A 23,997-nucleotide genomic window follows, 5' to 3' on the forward strand; every position below is an offset into this window, starting at 1 on the left:
CATGGCTGACATGGCTAACATGGCTGACATGGCTGACATGGCTAACATGGCCAAACATGGCTGACATGGCTAACATGGCCAAACATGGCTGACATGGGCAAACAAGGGCTAACATGGCTAACATGGGCTAACATGGCTAACATGGGCAAACATGGCTGACATGGCTGACATGGCTAACATGGGCAAACATGGGCTAACATGGCTAACATGGCTAACATGGGCTAACATGGCTAACATGGGCAAACATGGCTGACATGGCTAACATGGGCCAACATGGGCTAACATGGCTAACATGGCTAACATGGGCTAACATGGCTAACATGTGCTAACATGGGCTACCATGGCTGACATGGGCTAACTGGGCAAACATGGCTGACATGGCTGACATGGCTAACATGGGCTAACATGGCTGACATGGCTAACATGGGCAAACATGGGCTAACATGGCTAACATGGGCTAACATGGCTAACATGGGCTAACATGGCTGACATGGGCTAACATGGGCTAACATGGGCAAACATGGCTGACATGGCTAACATGGCTAACATGGGCTAACATGGCTAACATGGGCAAACATGGGCTAACATGGGCTAACATGGCTAACATGGGCTAACATGGCTAACATGGGCAAACATGGGCTAACATGGCTAACATGGGCTAACATGGCTAACATGGGCTAACATGGCTAACATGGGCTAACATGGGCTAACATGGCTGACATGGCTAACATGGGCTAACATGGCTGACATGGGCTAACATGGGCTAACATGGGCAAACATGGCTGACATGGCTAACATGGCTAACATGGGCAAACATGGGCTAACATGGCTAACATGGGCTAACATGGCTAACATGGGCTAACATGGCTAACATGGGCAAACATGGGCTAACATGGCTAACATGGGCTAACATGGCTAACATGAGTTAACATGGCTAACAGGCTCAGGACCCGAAAGCCCGCCCCCGTGTGGACTCTTAAGGCCCATCCCTGTTGGAAGGAGGAGAGGACATACCTTTACAACAGGTGGCCCTTATGTTGTTTGACTTGGCCTCATTGAGGGCCCAGGTCCTGGTGGAGGTCCCGGAGAGAGGAGGAGTTCCTCCAGAAGGAGATCCTGGAGCTGGACTTTCTGTCATCACAACAGAAAGAGCCGTTGCCTCGGTAACACAGGACAAGAAGCTGATAAACCAGGAGATCATGAGGTGAAGGAGACCTCCTCCTCCAGGGTTAAAGGAGACCTCCTCCAGGGTTAAAGGAGACCTCCTCCAGGGTTAAAGGAGACCTCCTCCTCCAGGGTTAAAGGAGACCTCCTCCAGGGTTAAAGGAGACCTCCTCCAGGGTTAAAGGAGACCTCCTCCTCCAGGGTTAAAGGAGACCTCCTCCTCCAGGGTTAAAGGAGACCTCCTCCTCCAGGGTTAAAGGAGACCTCCTCCTCCAGGGTTAAAGGAGACCTCCCCTTCCAGGGTTAAAGGAGACCTCCTCCTCCAGGGTTAAAGGAGACCTCCTCCTCCAGGGTTAAAGGAGACCTCCTCCTCCAGGGTTAAAGGAGACCTCCTACTCCAGGGTTAAAGGAGACCTCCTCCTCCAGGGTTAAAGGAGACCTCCTCCAGGGTTAAAGGAGACCTCCTCCAGGGTTAAAGGAGACCTCCTCCAGGGTTAAAGGAGACCTCCTCCTCCAGGGTTAAAGGAGACCTCCTCCAGGGTTAAAGGAGACCTCCTCCAGGGTTAAAGGAGACCTCCTCCAGGGTTAAAGGAGACCTCCTCCTCCAGGGTTAAAGGAGACCTCCACCTCCAGGGTTAAAGGAGACCTCCTCCAGGGTTAAAGGAGACCTCCTCCTCCAGGGTTAAAGGAGACCTCCTCCTCCAGGGTTAAAGGAGACCTACTCCTCCTGCAGGGTTAAAGGAGACCTCCTCCAGGGTTAAAGGAGACCTCCTCCTCCAGGGTTAAAGGAGACCTCCTCCTCCAGGGTTAAAGGAGACCTCCTCCTCCAGGGTTAAAGGAGACTTCCTCCTCCAGGGTTAAAGGAGACCTCCTCCAGGGTTAAAGGAGACCTCCTCCTCCAGGGTTAAAGGAGACCTCCTCCAGGGTTAAAGGAGACCTCCTCCTCCAGGGTTAAAGGAGACCTCCTCCTCCAGGGTTAAAGGAGACCTCCTCCTCCAGGGTTAAAGGAGACCTCCTCCTCCAGGGTTAAAGGAGACCTCCTCCTCCAGGGTTAAAGGAGACCTCCTCCTCCAGGGTTAAAGGAGACCTCCTCCTCCAGGGTTAAAGGAGACCTCCTCCAGGGTTAAAGGAGACCTCCTCCTCCAGGGTTAAAGGAGACCTCCTCCTCCAGGGTTAAAGGAGACCTCCTCCTCCAGGGTTAAAGGAGACCTCCTCCTTTGCGTGATTTGTTTGTTTTGGCCTCAGACTTTATTACATGTGATGAAACGTTCCTGTGGTTGATCCTGTCGACCAGAGAGTTTAGAGTGAAATCAATACAATCTCCCCAATGGTAAGTGACCCCTTTAATATTAACAGCATAAAGACCCCAACGAACCAATCACAAGTAAGAACAAGAAACACATTCATGCAAGAGAGACATAAACTACCCAAATGGTCTTTTTAAAAAATATATTCATCAATACAAGGCAAACAAAAGAAGCAGCAGTTACAATATGAAGTAACAAGATGAGTCATATTGTAACTGCTGCTTCTGCTGCTCATGAAGAACCGGTTCTCATGAAGAACCGGTTCTCATGAAGAACCGGTTCTCCTCCTGAGTGGCTCCAGCTCCACTGTCTCTCCCCTCCTGGTGTGACAGAGGACATCATGTCCCTGAAGGAGCGACTGGACTGTGCCTCATAGAGACTATTTCTATTGTTTATTCACCTGAATTATGTCCAAAAGAACGGAACAAATCTTCCCAAACTGAATCCAATAAGACACAAGACGACATAAGACCATCTTTACACACAATGAGACACACACAAGAGGACATAAGACCATCTTTACACACAATGAGACACACACAAGAGGACATAAGACCATCTTTACACACAATGAGACACACACAAGAGGACATAAGACCATCTTTACACACAATGAGACACACACAAGAGGACATAAGACCATCTTTACACACAATGAGACACACACAAGAGGACATAAGACCATCTTTACACACAATGAGACACACACAAGAGGACATAAGACCATCTTTACACACAATGAGACACACACAAGACGACATAAGACCATCTTTACACACAATGAGACACACACAAGAGGACATAAGACCATCTTTACACACAATGAGACACACACAAGAGGACATAAGACCATCTTTACACACAATGAGACACATACAAGACGACATAAGACCATCTTTACACACAATGAGACACACACAAGACGACATAAGACCATCTTTACACACAATGAGACACACACAAGACGACATAAGACCATCTTTACACACAATGAAACACACAAGAGACGACATAAGACCATCTTTACACACAATGAGACACACACAAGACGACATAAGACTATCTTTACACACAATGAGACACACACAAGACGACATAAGACCATCTTTACACACAATGAGACACATACAAGACGACATAAGACCATCTTTACACACAATGAGACACACACAAGACGACATAAGACCATCTTTACACACAATGAGACACACACAAGACGACATAAGACCATCTTTACACACAATGAGACACACACAAGACGACATAAGACCATCTTTACACACAATGAGACACACAAGACGACATAAGACCATCTTTACACACAATGAGACACACACAAGACGACATAAGACCATCTTTACACACAATGAGACACACACAAGAGGACATAAGACCATCTTTACACACAATGAGACACACACAAGAGGACATAAGACCATCTTTACACACAATGAGACACACACAAGACGACATAAGACCATCTTTACACACAATGAGACACACACAAGACGACATAAGACCATCTTTACACACAATGAGACACACACAAGAGGACATAAGACCATCTTTACACACAATGAGACACACACAAGAGGACATAAGACCATCTTTACACACAATGAGACACACACAAGACGACATAAGACCATCTTTACACACAATGAGACACACACAAGAGGACATAAGACCATCTTTACACACAATGAGACACACAGAAGATGACATAAGACCATCTTTACACACAATGAGACACACACAAGACGACATAAGACCATCTTTACACACAATGAGACACACACAAGAGGACATAAGACCATCTTTACACACAATGAGACACACACAAGATGACATAAGACCATCTTTACACACAATGAGACACACACAAGAGGACATAAGACCATCTTTACACACAATGAGACACACACAAGACGACATAAGACCATCTTTACACACAATGAGACACACACAAGAGGACATAAGACCATCTTTACACACAATGAGACACACACAAGAGGACATAAGACCATCTTTACACACAATGAGACACACACAAGACGACATAAGACCATCTTTACACACAATGAGACACACACAAGAGGACATAAGACCATCTTTACACACAATGAGACACACACAAGAGGACATAAGACCATCTTTACACACAATGAGACACACACAAGACGACATAAGACCATCTTTACACACAATGAGACACACACAAGAGGACATAAGACCATCTTTACACACAATGAGACACACACAAGAGGACATAAGACCATCTTTACACACAATGAGACACACACAAGACGACATAAGACCATCTTTACACACAATGAGACACACACAAGACGACATAAGACCATCTTTACACACAATGAGACACACACAAGAGGACATAAGACCATCTTTACACACAATGAGACACACACAAGAGGACATAAGACCATCTTTACACACAATGAGACACACACAAGAGGACATAAGACCATCTTTACACACAATGAGACACACACAAGACGACATAAGACCATCTTTACACACAATGAGACACACACAAGAGGACATAAGACCATCTTTACACACAATGAGACACACACAAGACGACATAAGACCATCTTTACACACAATGAAACACACAAGAGACGACATAAGACCATCTTTACACACAATGAGACACACACAAGACGACATAAGACTATCTTTACACACAATGAGACACACACAAGACGACATAAGACCATCTTTACACACAATGAGACACATACAAGACGACATAAGACCATCTTTACACACAATGAGACACACACAAGACGACATAAGACCATCTTTACACACAATGAGACACACACAAGACGACATAAGACCATCTTTACACACAATGAGACACACACAAGACGACATAAGACCATCTTTACACACAATGAGACACACAAGACGACATAAGACCATCTTTACACACAATGAGACACACACAAGACGACATAAGACCATCTTTACACACAATGAGACACACACAAGAGGACATAAGACCATCTTTACACACAATGAGACACACACAAGACGACATAAGACCATCTTTACACACAATGAGACACACACAAGACGACATAAGACCATCTTTACACACAATGAGACACACACAAGACGATATAAGACCATCTTTACACACAATGAGACACACACAAGACGACATAAGACCATCTTTACACACAATGAGACACACACAAGACGATATAAGACCATCTTTACACACAATGAGACACACACAAGACGACATAAGACCATCTTTACACACAATGAGACGCATACAAGACGACACAAGACCATCTTTACACACAATGAGACACACACAAGAGGACATAAGACCATCTTTACACACAATGAGACACACACAAGACAACATAAGACCATCTTTATACACAATGAGACACACACAAGAGGACATAAGACCATCTTTACACACAATGAGACACACAAGACGACATAAGACCATCTTTACACACAATGAAACACACACAAGACGACATAAGACCATCTTTACACACAATGAGACACACACAAGAGGACATAAGACCATCTTTACACACAATGAGACACACACAAGACGACATAAGACCATCTTTACACACAATGAGACACACACAAGACGACATAAGACCATCTTTACACACAATGAGACACACACAAGACGACATAAGACCATCTTTACACACAATGAGACACACACAAGACGACATAAGACCATCTTTACACACAATGAGACACACACAAGACGACATAAGACCATCTTTACACACAATGAGACACACAAGACGACATAAGACCATCTTTACACACAATGAGACACACACAAGACGACATAAGACCATCTTTACACACAATGAGACACACACAAGAGGACATAAGACCATCTTTACACACATTGAGACACACACAAGACGACATAAGACCATCTTTACACACAATGAGACACACACAAGACGATATAAGACCATCTTTACACACAATGAGACACACACAAGACGACATAAGACCATCTTTACACACAATGAGACACACACAAGACGACATGAGACCATCTTTACACACAATGACACACACAAGAGGACATAAGACCATCTTTACACACAATGAGACGCATACAAGACGACACAAGAACATCTTTACACACAATGAGACACACACAAGAGGACATAAGACCATCTTTACACACAATGAGACACACACAAGACGACATAAGACCATCTTTATACACAATGAGACACACACAAGAGGACATAAGACCATCTTTACACACAATGAGACACACAAGACGACATAAGACCATCTTTACACACAATGAAACACACACAAGACGACATAAGACCATCTTTACACACAATGAGACACACACAAGAGGACATAAGACCATCTTTACACACAATGAGACACACAAGACGACATAAGACCATCTTTACACACAATGAAACACACACAAGACGACATAAGACCATCTTTACACACAATGAGACACACACAAGAGGACATAAGACCATCTTTACACACAATGAGACACACAAGACGACATAAGACCATCTTTACACACAATGAGACACACACAAGAGGACATAAGACCATCTTTACACACAATGAGACACACACAAGACGACATAAGACCATCTTTACACACAATGAGACACACACAAGAGGACATAAGACCATCTTTACACACAATGAGACACACACAAGACGACATAAGACCATCTTTACACACAATGAGACACACACAAGAGGACATAAGACCATCTTTACACACAATGAGACACACACAAGAGGACATATACCATCTTTACACACAATGAGACACACACAAGACGACATAAGACCATCTTTACACACAATGAGACACACACAAGAGGACATAAGACCATCTTTACACACAATGAGACACACACAAGAGGACATAAGACCATCTTTACACACAATGAGACACACACAAGAGGACATAAGACCATCTTTACACACAATGAGACACACACAAGAGGACATAAGACCATCTTTACACACAGTGAGACACACACAAGACGACATAAGACCATCTTTACACACAATGAGACACACACAAGACGACATAAGACCATCTTTACACACAATGAGACACACACAAGACGACATAAGACCATCTTTACACACAATGAGACACACACAAGAGGACATAAGACCATCTTTACACACAATGAGACACACACAAGAGGACATAAGACCATCTTTACACACAATGAGACACACACAAGACGACATAAGACCATCTTTACACACAATGAGACACACACAAGAGGACATAAGACCATCTTTACACACAATGAGACACACACAAGACGACATAAGACCATCTTTACACACAATGAGACACACACAAGAGGACATAAGACCATCTTTACACACAATGAGACACACACAAGACGACATAAGACCATCTTTACACACAATGAGACACACACAAGAGGACATAAGACCATCTTTACACACAATGAGACACACACAAGAGGACATAAGACCATCTTTACACACAATGAGACACACACAAGAGGACATAAGACCATCTTTACACACAATGAGACACACACAAGACGACATAAGACCATCTTTACACACAATGAGACACACACAAGACGACATAAGACCATCTTTACACACAATGAGACACACACAAGAGGACATAAGACCATCTTTACACACAATGAGACACACACAAGAGGACATAAGACCATCTTTACACACAATGAGACACACACAAGACGACATAAGACCATCTTTACACACAATGAGACACACACAAGAGGACATAAGACCATCTTTACACACAATGAGACACACACAAGACGACATAAGACCATCTTTACACACAATGAGACACACACAAGATGACATAAGACCATCTTTACACACAATGAGACACACACAAGAGGACATAAGACCATCTTTACACACAATGAGACACACACAAGACGACATAAGACCATCTTTACACACAATGAGACACACACAAGAGGACATAAGACCATCTTTACACACAATGAGACACACACAAGAGGACATAAGACCATCTTTACACACAATGAGACACACACAAGACGACATAAGACCATCTTTACACACAATGAGACACACACAAGAGGACATAAGACCATCTTTACACACAATGAGACACACACAAGAGGACATAAGACCATCTTTACACACAATGAGACACACACAAGAGGACATAAGACCATCTTTACACACAATGAGACACACACAAGACGACATAAGACCATCTTTACACACAATGAGACACACACAAGACGACATAAGACCATTTTTACACACAATGAGACACACACAAGACGACATAAGACCATCTTTACACACAATGAGACGCACACAAGAGGACATAAGACCATCTTTACACACAATGAGACACACACAAGAGGACATAAGACCATCTTTACACACAATGAGACACACAAGACGACATAAGACCATCTTTACACACAATGAGACACACACAAGAGGACATAAGACCATCTTTACACACAATGAGACACACACAAGACGACATAAGACCATCTTTACACACAATGAGACACACACAAGAGGACATAAGACCATCTTTACACACAATGAGACACACACAAGACGACATAAGACCATCTTTACACACAATGAGACACACACAAGAGGACATAAGACCATCTTTACACACAATGAGACACACACAAGAGGACATAAGACCATCTTTACACACAATGAGACACATACAAGACGACATAAGACCATCTTTACACACAATGAGACACACACAAGAGGACATAAGACCATCTTTACACACAATGAGACACACACAAGACGACATAAGACCATCTTTACACACAATGAGACACACACAAGACGACATAAGACCATCTTTACACACAATGAGACACACACAAGACGATATAAGACCATCTTTACACACAATGAGACACACACAAGACGACATAAGACCATCTTTACACACAATGAGACACACACAAGACGACATAAGACCATCTTTACACACAATGAGACGCATACAAGACGACACAAGACCATCTTTACACACAATGAGACACACACAAGAGGACATAAGACCATCTTTACACACAATGAGACACACACAAGACGACATAAGACCATCTTTATACACAATGAGACACACACAAGAGGACATAAGACCATCTTTACACACAATGAGACACACAAGACGACATAAGACCATCTTTACACACAATGAAACACACACAAGACGACATAAGACCATCTTTACACACAATGAGACACACACAAGAGGACATAAGACCATCTTTACACACAATGAGACACACAAGACGACATAAGACCATCTTTACACACAATGAGACACACACAAGAGGACATAAGACCATCTTTACACACAATGAGACACACACAAGACGACATAAGACCATCTTTACACACAATGAGACACACACAAGAGGACATAAGACCATCTTTACACACAATGAGACACACACAAGACGACATAAGACCATCTTTACACACAATGAGACACACACAAGAGGACATAAGACCATCTTTACACACAATGAGACACACACAAGACGACATAAGACCATCTTTACACACAATGAGACACACACAAGAGGACATAAGACCATCTTTACACACAATGAGACACACACAAGAGGACATAAGACCATCTTTACACACAATGAGACACATACAAGAGGACATAAGACCATCTTTACACACAATGAGACACACACAAGACGACATAAGACCATCTTTACACACAATGAGACACACACAAGACGACATAAGACCATCTTTACACACAATGAAACACACAAGAGACGACATAAGACCATCTTTACACACAATGAGACACACACAAGACGACATAAGACTATCTTTACACACAATGAGACACACACAAGACGACATAAGACCATCTTTACACACAATGAGACACATACAAGACGACATAAGACCATCTTTACACACAATGAGACACACACAAGACGACATAAGACCATCTTTACACACAATGAGACACACACAAGACGACATAAGACCATCTTTACACACAATGAGACACACACAAGACGACATAAGACCATCTTTACACACAATGAGACACACAAGACGACATAAGACCATCTTTACACACAATGAGACACACACAAGACGACATAAGACCATCTTTACACACAATGAGACACACACAAGAGGACATAAGACCATCTTTACACACAATGAGACACACACAAGAGGACATAAGACCATCTTTACACACAATGAGACACACACAAGACGACATAAGACCATCTTTACACACAATGAGACACACACAAGACGACATAAGACCATCTTTACACACAATGAGACACACACAAGAGGACATAAGACCATCTTTACACACAATGAGACACACACAAGAGGACATAAGACCATCTTTACACACAATGAGACACACACAAGACGACATAAGACCATCTTTACACACAATGAGACACACACAAGAGGACATAAGACCATCTTTACACACAATGAGACACACAGAAGATGACATAAGACCATCTTTACACACAATGAGACACACACAAGACGACATAAGACCATCTTTACACACAATGAGACACACACAAGAGGACATAAGACCATCTTTACACACAATGAGACACACACAAGATGACATAAGACCATCTTTACACACAATGAGACACACACAAGAGGACATAAGACCATCTTTACACACAATGAGACACACACAAGACGACATAAGACCATCTTTACACACAATGAGACACACACAAGAGGACATAAGACCATCTTTACACACAATGAGACACACACAAGAGGACATAAGACCATCTTTACACACAATGAGACACACACAAGACGACATAAGACCATCTTTACACACAATGAGACACACACAAGAGGACATAAGACCATCTTTACACACAATGAGACACACACAAGAGGACATAAGACCATCTTTACACACAATGAGACACACACAAGACGACATAAGACCATCTTTACACACAATGAGACACACACAAGAGGACATAAGACCATCTTTACACACAATGAGACACACACAAGAGGACATAAGACCATCTTTACACACAATGAGACACATACAAGACGACATAAGACCATCTTTACACACAATGAGACACACACAAGACGACATAAGACCATCTTTACACACAATGAGACACACACAAGAGGACATAAGACCATCTTTACACACAATGAGACACACACAAGAGGACATAAGACCATCTTTACACACAATGAGACACACACAAGAGGACATAAGACCATCTTTACACACAATGAGACACACACAAGACGACATAAGACCATCTTTACACACAATGAGACACACACAAGAGGACATAAGACCATCTTTACACACAATGAGACACACACAAGACGACATAAGACCATCTTTACACACAATGAAACACACAAGAGACGACATAAGACCATCTTTACACACAATGAGACACACACAAGACGACATAAGACTATCTTTACACACAATGAGACACACACAAGACGACATAAGACCATCTTTACACACAATGAGACACATACAAGACGACATAAGACCATCTTTACACACAATGAGACACACACAAGACGACATAAGACCATCTTTACACACAATGAGACACACACAAGACGACATAAGACCATCTTTACACACAATGAGACACACACAAGACGACATAAGACCATCTTTACACACAATGAGACACACAAGACGACATAAGACCATCTTTACACACAATGAGACACACACAAGACGACATAAGACCATCTTTACACACAATGAGACACACACAAGAGGACATAAGACCATCTTTACACACAATGAGACACACACAAGACGACATAAGACCATCTTTACACACAATGAGACACACACAAGACGACATAAGACCATCTTTACACACAATGAGACACACACAAGACGATATAAGACCATCTTTACACACAATGAGACACACACAAGACGACATAAGACCATCTTTACACACAATGAGACACACACAAGACGATATAAGACCATCTTTACACACAATGAGACACACACAAGACGACATAAGACCATCTTTACACACAATGAGACGCATACAAGACGACACAAGACCATCTTTACACACAATGAGACACACACAAGAGGACATAAGACCATCTTTACACACAATGAGACACACACAAGACAACATAAGACCATCTTTATACACAATGAGACACACACAAGAGGACATAAGACCATCTTTACACACAATGAGACACACAAGACGACATAAGACCATCTTTACACACAATGAAACACACACAAGACGACATAAGACCATCTTTACACACAATGAGACACACACAAGAGGACATAAGACCATCTTTACACACAATGAGACACACACAAGACGACATAAGACCATCTTTACACACAATGAGACACACACAAGACGACATAAGACCATCTTTACACACAATGAGACACACACAAGACGACATAAGACCATCTTTACACACAATGAGACACACACAAGACGACATAAGACCATCTTTACACACAATGAGACACACACAAGACGACATAAGACCATCTTTACACACAATGAGACACACAAGACGACATAAGACCATCTTTACACACAATGAGACACACACAAGACGACATAAGACCATCTTTACACACAATGAGACACACACAAGAGGACATAAGACCATCTTTACACACAATGAGACACACACAAGACGACATAAGACCATCTTTACACACAATGAGACACACACAAGACGATATAAGACCATCTTTACACACAATGAGACACACACAAGACGACATAAGACCATCTTTACACACAATGAGACACACACAAGACGACATGAGACCATCTTTACACACAATGACACACACAAGAGGACATAAGACCATCTTTACACACAATGAGACGCATACAAGACGACACAAGAACATCTTTACACACAATGAGACACACACAAGAGGACATAAGACCATCTTTACACACAATGAGACACACACAAGACGACATAAGACCATCTTTATACACAATGAGACACACACAAGAGGACATAAGACCATCTTTACACACAATGAGACACACAAGACGACATAAGACCATCTTTACACACAATGAAACACACACAAGACGACATAAGACCATCTTTACACACAATGAGACACACACAAGAGGACATAAGACCATCTTTACACACAATGAGACACACAAGACGACATAAGACCATCTTTACACACAATGAAACACACACAAGACGACATAAGACCATCTTTACACACAATGAGACACACACAAGAGGACATAAGACCATCTTTACACACAATGAGACACACACAAGACGACATAAGACCATCTTTACACACAATGAGACACACACAAGAGGACATAAGACCATCTTTACACACAATGAGACACACACAAGACGACATAAGACCATCTTTACACACAATGAGACACACACAAGAGGACATAAGACCATCTTTACACACAATGAGACACACACAAGACGACATAAGACCATCTTTACACACAATGAGACACACACAAGAGGACATAAGACCATCTTTACACACAATGAGACACACACAAGAGGACATAAGACCATCTTTACACACAATGAGACACACACAAGACGACATAAGACCATCTTTACACACAATGAGACACACACAAGAGGACATAAGACCATCTTTACACACAATGAGACACACACAAGAGGACATAAGACCATCTTTACACACAATGAGACACACACAAGAGGACATAAGACCATCTTTACACACAATGAGACACACACAAGAGGACATAAGACCATCTTTACACACAGTGAGACACACACAAGACGACATAAGACCATCTTTACACACAATGAGACACACACAAGACGACATAAGACCATCTTTACACACAATGAGACACACACAAGACGACATAAGACCATCTTTACACACAATGAGACACACACAAGAGGACATAAGACCATCTTTACACACAATGAGACACACACAAGAGGACATAAGACCATCTTTACACACAATGAGACACACACAAGACGACATAAGACCATCTTTACACACAATGAGACACACACAAGAGGACATAAGACCATCTTTACACACAATGAGACACACACAAGACGACATAAGACCATCTTTACACACAATGAGACACACACAAGAGGACATAAGACCATCTTTACACACAATGAAACACACAAGAGACGACATAAGACCATCTTTACACACAATGAGACACACACAAGACGACATAAGACTATCTTTACACACAATGAGACACACACAAGACGACATAAGACCATCTTTACACACAATGAGACACATACAAGACGACATAAGACCATCTTTACACACAATGAGACACACACAAGACGACATAAGACCATCTTTACACACAATGAGACACACACAAGACGACATAAGACCATCTTTACACACAATGAGACACACACAAGAGGACATAAGACCATCTTTACACACAATGAGACACACACAAGAGGACATAAGACCATCTTTACACACAATGAGACACACACAAGACGACATAAGACCATCTTTACACACAATGAGACACACACAAGACGACATAAGACCATCTTTACACACAATGAGACACACACAAGAGGACATAAGACCATCTTTACACACAATGAGACACACACAAGAGGACATAAGACCATCTTTACACACAATGAGACACACACAAGACGACATAAGACCATCTTTACACACAATGAGACACACACAAGAGGACATAAGACCATCTTTACACACAATGAGACACACACAAGACGACATAAGACCATCTTTACACACAATGAGACACACACAAGATGACATAAGACCATCTTTACACACAATGAGACACACACAAGAGGACATAAGACCATCTTTACACACAATGAGACACACACAAGAGGACATAAGACCATCTTTACACACAATGAGACACACACAAGAGGACATAAGACCATCTTTACACACAATGAGACACACACAAGACGACATAAGACCATCTTTACACACAATGAGACACACACAAGAGGACATAAGACCATCTTTACACACAATGAGACACACACAAGAGGACATAAGACCATCTTTACACACAATGAGACACACACAAGACGACATAAGACCATCTTTACACACAATGAGACACACACAAGAGGACATAAGACCATCTTTACACACAATGAGACACACACAAGAGGACATAAGACCATCTTTACACACAATGAGACACACACAAGAGGACATAAGACCATCTTTACACACAATGAGACACACACAAGAGGACATAAGACCATCTTTACACACAATGAGACACACAAGACGACATAAGACCATCTTTACACACAATGAGACACACACAAGAGGACATAAGACCATCTTTACACACAATGAGACACACACAAGACGACATAAGACCATCTTTACACACAATGAGACACACACAAGAGGACATAAGACCATCTTTACACACAATGAGACACACACAAGACGACATAAGACCATCTTTACACACAATGAGACACACACAAGAGGACATAAGACCATCTTTACACACAATGAGACACACACAAGAGGACATAAGACCATCTTTACACACAATGAGACACATACAAGACGACATAAGACCATCTTTACACACAATGAGACACACACAAGAGGACATAAGACCATCTTTACACACAATGAGACACACACAAGACGACATAAGACCATCTTTACACACAATGAGACACACACAAGACGACATAAGACCATCTTTACACACAATGAGACACACACAAGACGATATAAGACCATCTTTACACACAATGAGACACACACAAGACGACATAAGACCATCTTTACACACAATGAGACACACACAAGACGACATAAGACCATCTTTACACACAATGAGACGCATACAAGACGACACAAGACCATCTTTACACACAATGAGACACACACAAGAGGACATAAGACCATCTTTACACACAATGAGACACACACAAGACGACATAAGACCATCTTTATACACAATGAGACACACACAAGAGGACATAAGACCATCTTTACACACAATGAGACACACAAGACGACATAAGACCATCTTTACACACAATGAAACACACACAAGACGACATAAGACCATCTTTACACACAATGAGACACACACAAGAGGACATAAGACCATCTTTACACACAATGAGACACACAAGACGACATAAGACCATCTTTACACACAATGAGACACACACAAGAGGACATAAGACCATCTTTACACACAATGAGACACACACAAGACGACATAAGACCATCTTTACACACAATGAGACACACACAAGAGGACATAAGACCATCTTTACACACAATGAGACACACACAAGACGACATAAGACCATCTTTACACACAATGAGACACACACAAGAGGACATAAGACCATCTTTACACACAATGAGACACACACAAGAGGACATAAGACCATCTTTACACACAATGAGACACACACAAGACGACATAAGACCATCTTTACACACAATGAGACACACACAAGAGGACATAAGACCATCTTTACACACAATGAGACACACACAAGAGGACATAAGACCATCTTTACACACAATGAGACACACACAAGAGGACATAAGACCATCTTTACACACAATGAGACACACACAAGAGGACATAAGACCATCTTTACACACAATGAGACACACACAAGACGACATAAGACCATCTTTACACACAATGAGACACACACAAGACGACATAAGACCATCTTTACACACAATGAGACACACACAAGACGACATAAGACCATCTTTACACACAATGAGACACACACAAGACGACATAAGACCATCTTTACACACAATGAGACACACACAAGAGGACATAAGACCATCTTTACACACAATGAGACACACACAAGAGGACATAAGACCATCTTTACACACAATGAGACACACACAAGACGACATAAGACCATCTTTACACACAATGAGACACACACAAGAGGACATAAGACCATCTTTACACACAATGAGACACACACAAGACGACATAAGACCATCTTTACACACAATGAGACACACACAAGACGACATAAGACCATCTTTACACACAATGAGACACACACAAGAGGACATAAGACCATCTTTACACACAATGAGACACACACAAGACGACATAAGACCATCTTTACACACAATGAGACACACACAAGAGGACATAAGACCATCTTTACACACAATGAGACACACACAAGACGACATAAGACCATCTTTACAAACAATGAGACACACACAAGATGACATAAGACCATCTTTACACACAATGAGACACACACAAGAGGACATAAGACCATCTTTACACACAATGAGACACACACAAGACGACATAAGACCATCTTTACACACAATGAGACACACACAAGAGGACATAAGACCATCTTTACACACAATGAGACACACACAAGAGGACATAAGACCATCTTTACACACAATGAGACACACACAAGACGACATAAGACCATCTTTACACACAATGAGACACACACAAGAGGACATAAGACCATCTTTACACACAATGAGACACACACAAGAGGACATAAGACCATCTTTACACACAATGAGACACACACAAGACGACATAAGACCATCTTTACACACAATGAGACACACACAAGAGGACATAAGACCATCTTTACACACAATGAGACACACACAAGACGACATAAGACCATCTTTACACACAATGAGACACACACAAGAGGACATAAGACCATCTTTACACACAATGAGACACACACAAGAGGACATAAGACCATCTTTACACACAATGAGACACACACAAGATGACATAAGACCATCTTTACACACAATGAGACACACACAAGAGGACATAAGACCATCTTTACACACAATGAGACACACACAAGACGACATAAGACCATCTTTACACACAATGAGACACACACAAGACGACATAAGACCATCTTTACACACAATGAGACACACACAAGAGGACATAAGACCATCTTTACACACAATGAGACACACACAAGAGGACATAAGACCATCTTTACACACAATGAGACACACACAAGACGACATAAGACCATCTTTACACACAATGAGACACACACAAGAGGACATAAGACCATCTTTACACACAATGAGACACACACAAGACGACATAAGACCATCTTTACACACAATGAGACACACACAAGATGACATAAGACCATCTTTACACACAATGAGACACACACAAGAGGACATAAGACCATCTTTACACACAATGAGACACACACAAGAGGACATAAGACCATCTTTACACACAATGAGACACACACAAGACGACATAAGACCATCTTTACACACAATGAGACACACACAAACACAACTAAACAAAGATGGAAGAATAAGTCTGGACTTATTTCTTTAAAGTGATGAACACATTTAACTGAGGCTCTTTACGATGGTCCAACATCAAGAAGTAAAATGAACTGACTCTGGACAGAGGGGTCAGACAGGGCTGTGCTTGGTCCCCCCTTTATTAGGCCCGAGCCCCAGCAGGGCGGAGGGCCTATTGCTCCCGCAACTGTCTGACCAAACATGCGGGCGCAGCGGTACCCCGTCGCCCCTGGCAAGTACAGTGAACTAGCCCATGCCGAAGGCATGGATCATGCATACTTACTCCTGCTATGACAGAAATAGCGCTGCATTCCTCCAAAAACCCTCCTGGCATCGTCCTGTACGCGAGAGTCCATGCCGCAGGCATGGGCCATGCTTGTATCTGCTCAAATCAATGGAAGTCTATGGGGAGTGGGCGGGGATCCCCGACGGGAAAGGGAGGGACGAGCGCGTAAGCGCTCGTAATGATGATTCCACCCCATGGCGGCACAGAGACCGGCGGTGACACTTGTGTTGATTTGCACTGGATTGGCCATGTCCAATGTGTCGCCGTCTGTCAAGTTCTTTTTTAATTCAACACACAATAAGGGCGCCATTTTTATCAAGTCGAAAGCGCAGAGTCGGAAGGCCGGATGCCGCTTGCGGCTTTAATTAGGCCCGAGCGCCACAAGCTGGCGAGAGGCCTATTAATCTCGTAAGGCCGTGCGAAGCACGGCTGCGAAAGTGCGCACGAAATCGAGCGTGAAGCGCTCGCCCACTTCCAAACACTCACTAACGCACTCCTTCACTCATGCACGCCCCGTGCATACTAATTAGTAGTAGGAAAATGGAACATTACCGTTGTAAACGGGCGAAGCCCGTGCAAAAGTGCGCACTAAACGAGCACTTTACATCACCCAGTGAACATTGACGAAAAGTCACAAAAATTTGCACACCTCTAAAAATTGTGCCTCTCTACATTCTGGCTATTTCCTTTTTCTAAAATTTAAAAAATTGGCGCGTCAGCGCCCCCAAATGTACCAAAAATGCATTGAGAGATTGGAAATGACCCAAAAAAAATCTGATCGTAGAATCATGAAATTTGGCGCAGAGGTAGATGGTGACAAGAGAAGTAAAAAATATTATTACGGCAACGCAACCAAATGTCGGCCATATTGCTTCAAAAATGGCTAAGCATGACTTCGGAGTTTTTGAACTCCTCCCAGGGCGTTGGCCCTAAAAAGCTGAAATTTGGTGAAAATGCTACTGAGGAGTGGGACATCAAAAGTTATCCAAATTACATTGACCCTGTCACGGTCTCTGTGCGGCGAAGCCACAAACTGTAGCTAGAATTTCAGAAATCTCCCAAATTTAACATTTCTGCCGTTTGCGCAGATAAAGTCCAAATTGCGACAAATTAGAATCAGTTGTTAAACTCTTTGCCCTAAACCTACTTGAGGTGAAATAAATTCATTTGGCGCCACAGCGCCCCCTACAGATTTTATATGGAGGTTAAATGTTTAGTTTTGCTAAATTATATGAAATTTGACTCACAACTCAATTTTGGCCCCATCAAAAAAGTCAATGAGACCCATGTCATAATTGTTATGGCGTTGCCGTAGCGATGACCGAAACCTCCCATGTTATTCCAATGGGGAAATCGCCAGAACATGTTTACACCTTATACTTTCACAAACTCCTCCCCCTCACGGCGTCAGCCCTATTAACCTGAAATTTGGTGAGACTCATCTTCAGGGGTGGACCATCAAAAGTTATCCACATTTTTATTCAAAGAGTCACGGTGTCTGTGCGGCAGAGCCGCACATTTTGCCAAGAATTCAAAATAAAATTGCTTTTTGATGGTAAAACAAAGTGAGAAGATGTGACAGCGTCACAGATTCAGCAGTAGGCGTAATAAAAGGACAATTGGGGCACGTTAGCGCCCCCTCCTCTTGCGGCGTGGCGGCGGCGTAGCGAGGGCCGATCATTGCCGCTTGCGGCTATATTTTTTTTAATTTTTATTATTTTTCTTGTTCTTCTGCTTTTTGAGCTCTTATTTGACCCCCTGAACATGCTCAAAAACTCACCAAACTTTACCCAAAATTCAGAATCGGCGAAAAATTTTGTTTTTTCTGGGCCATTTGCGCCTATGGGAGACGCCCCGAGGTCAACTTTGTCGTAGAGCTACGAAATTCGGGACACGCATTCCTCTTGTGAGGACAAAAAACAAATATTATTGTGGCCACGCCCCCAGACTTACCCTATGGCCGCCATCTTCCTTTGAAAATGAAAACACGCTGTGTTAGCCATTTTGTTTACGTCAAACTTTGACGAACTCCTCCTAGGGCGTTTTGCCCACCAACTTCAAAATCGGCGTACGTCCTCTGGACAAGTGGGGCATCTAAAGTTATTCAATTTTTTGAGATACCTTTTACGGTCTGTGTGCGGCGCAGCCGCAAAGTTGGACAACTTATTTTGGGATATTGCTAATCTAAAAATTGCTCCCATTTGATCAAAACGAGTCCGATTTGGACCAAATTTGAATCAGTTGTTAAACTTTCTAGTTTGGACCAGTTTAGGCTGACAAAATTGAAATGGGCGCGATAGCGCCCCCTACAGAGTGACCTTTGAATTAACATTGAAGGTCAAATATTAGTTTTACCAAAATGTTCTAAACTTTACCCAAAATTCTATTTTGCCGTCCCGATCACAAAAGCCAATGAGACAAATGCCTTAATTTTTACGCCGTAGTCGTAGCGATGACAGAAACCTCCCATGTTATCCCTATGGGAATACCACCAAATCTCTCAAATTACCACATTTTTATGTTTCACACTTTAACGAACTCCTCCTAGTGCGTTTTGCCCACCAACCTCAAAATCGGTGTACGTCCTCTAGACAAGTGGAGCATCTAAAGTTATCCAAATTTTGAGGATAACTTTTACGGTCTCTGTGCGACGGAGCCGCAAACGTTTCCCAGAATTCTGACTATTTGGCCTTCAGAGTGGCCTATAAACAATAGAGTTTTTCCAAATGACATGATATTTTGAACAAAATTCTAATTTGCCATCCTGATCATAAAAGTATGAGAGCCAAAGTCATATTTTGTACGGCGTAACCGTAGCGATGACAGAAACATCCCATGTTATCCCTATGGGGACACTGCAAAATCTCTAAAATGACCACATTTTTACGCTTCACACTTTAACGAACTCCTCCTAGGGCGAATACCCGATCAAGTTCATATTTGGGGAAAATCATCTACACAAGCGGGGCATCAAAAGTTATCCATATTTTTATTCCAAGTGTCACGGTCTCTGTGCGGCGGAGCAGCACATTTGACTGACACTTGTGTTGATTTGCACTGGATTGGCCATGTCCAATGTGTCACCGTCTGTCAAGTTCTTTTTTAATTCAACACAATAAGGGCGCCATCTTTATCAAGTCAAAAGTGCAGAGTCGAAGGCCGGCGGCCCGCGAGGGCCGTTGGATGCCGCTTGCGGCTTTAATTTTGTATTTGTATTTGAAGCATTGGCCCAAAATTCATTGTCTGTCCTAAAAAAGTTTCAACACCTCGAATAATTGTTGGACCTTTATCTGTGATCACACTTTCACTTCAGTGTCATTGTTCCTCACACAGATCTTCAGTGTCATTGTTCCTCACACAGATCTTCAGTGTGTCATTGTTCCTCACACAGATCTTCAGTGTGTCATTGTTCCTCACACAGATCTTCAGTGTGTCATTGTTCCTCACACAGATCTTCAGTGTGTCATTGTTCCTCACACAGATCTTCAGTGTCATTGTTCCTCACACAGATCTTCAGTGTGTCATTGTTCCTCACACAGATCTTCAGTGTGTCATTGTTCCTCACACAGATCTTCAGTGTGTCATTGTTCCTCACACAGATCTTCAGCGTGTCATTGTTCCTCACACAGATCTTCAGTGTGTCATTGTTCCTCACACAGATCTTCAGAGTGTCATTGTTCCTCACACAGATCTTCAGTGTGTCATTGTTCCTCACACAGATCTTCAGTGTGTCATTGTTCCTCACACAGATCTTCAGTGTGTCATTGTTCCTCACACAGATCTTCAGCGTGTCATTGTTCCTCACACAGATCTTCAGTGTCATTGTTCCTCACACAGATCTTCAGTGTCATTGTTCCTCACACAGATCTTCAGTGTCATTGTTCCTCACACAGATCTTCAGTGTGTCATTGTTCCTCACACAGATCTTCAGCGTGTCATTGTTCCTCACACAGATCTTCAGAGTGTCATTGTTCCTCACACAGATCTTCTTCTCTGCTGATGTCATGTGATCTGATTCTTCTCACACATCTTTTCCATGACCACGGGTTTTGTATTTAACATGGTTGTTTCACACATGAGAAGCCGCTCACTGCATCAGTTGTGTTGAAATACTTCCGTGCTGCTTGTTCTTTGTCTCCTGCTTGTTCTTTGTCTCCTGCTTGTTCTTTGTCTCCTGCTTGTTCTTTGTCTCCTGTTTGTTCTTTGTCTCCTGCTTGTTCTTTGTCTCCTGCTTGTTCTTTGTCTCCTGTTTGTTCTTTGTCTCCTGCTTGTTCTTTGTCTCCTGCTTGTTCTTTGTCTCCTGCTTGTTCTTTGCCTCCTGCTTGTTCTTTGTCTCCTGTTTGTTCTTTGTCTCCTGCTTGTTCTTTGTCTCCTGCTTGTTCTTGAAACTGTTGAGTTCAAGAACTAATATTAAACTCGAGCCAAACACCAGTTTTTATCTGTTTTTTCTGCTTTTACTGCAACAAAGATCGACTGTTCTGCAAACAGAAGTGACTAAACCAAGACTAAACCTGGACTAAACCAAGACTAAACCTGGACTAAACCAAGACTAAACCTGGACTAAACCAAGACTAAACCAGGTCTAAACCAGGACTAAACCAGGACTAAACCAGGACTAAAACAAAACTAAACCAGGAATAAACCAGGACTAAACCAGGACTAAACCAAGACTAAACCTGGACTAAACCAAGACTAAACCAGGTCTAAACCAGGACTAAACC

Source organism: Eucyclogobius newberryi, unplaced genomic scaffold (assembly GCF_026437365.1).
Source record: "Eucyclogobius newberryi isolate DKJ021-1_F unplaced genomic scaffold, fEucNew1.0.hap1 SCAF_85, whole genome shotgun sequence".
Lineage (NCBI taxonomy): Eukaryota > Metazoa > Chordata > Actinopteri > Gobiiformes > Gobiidae > Eucyclogobius > Eucyclogobius newberryi.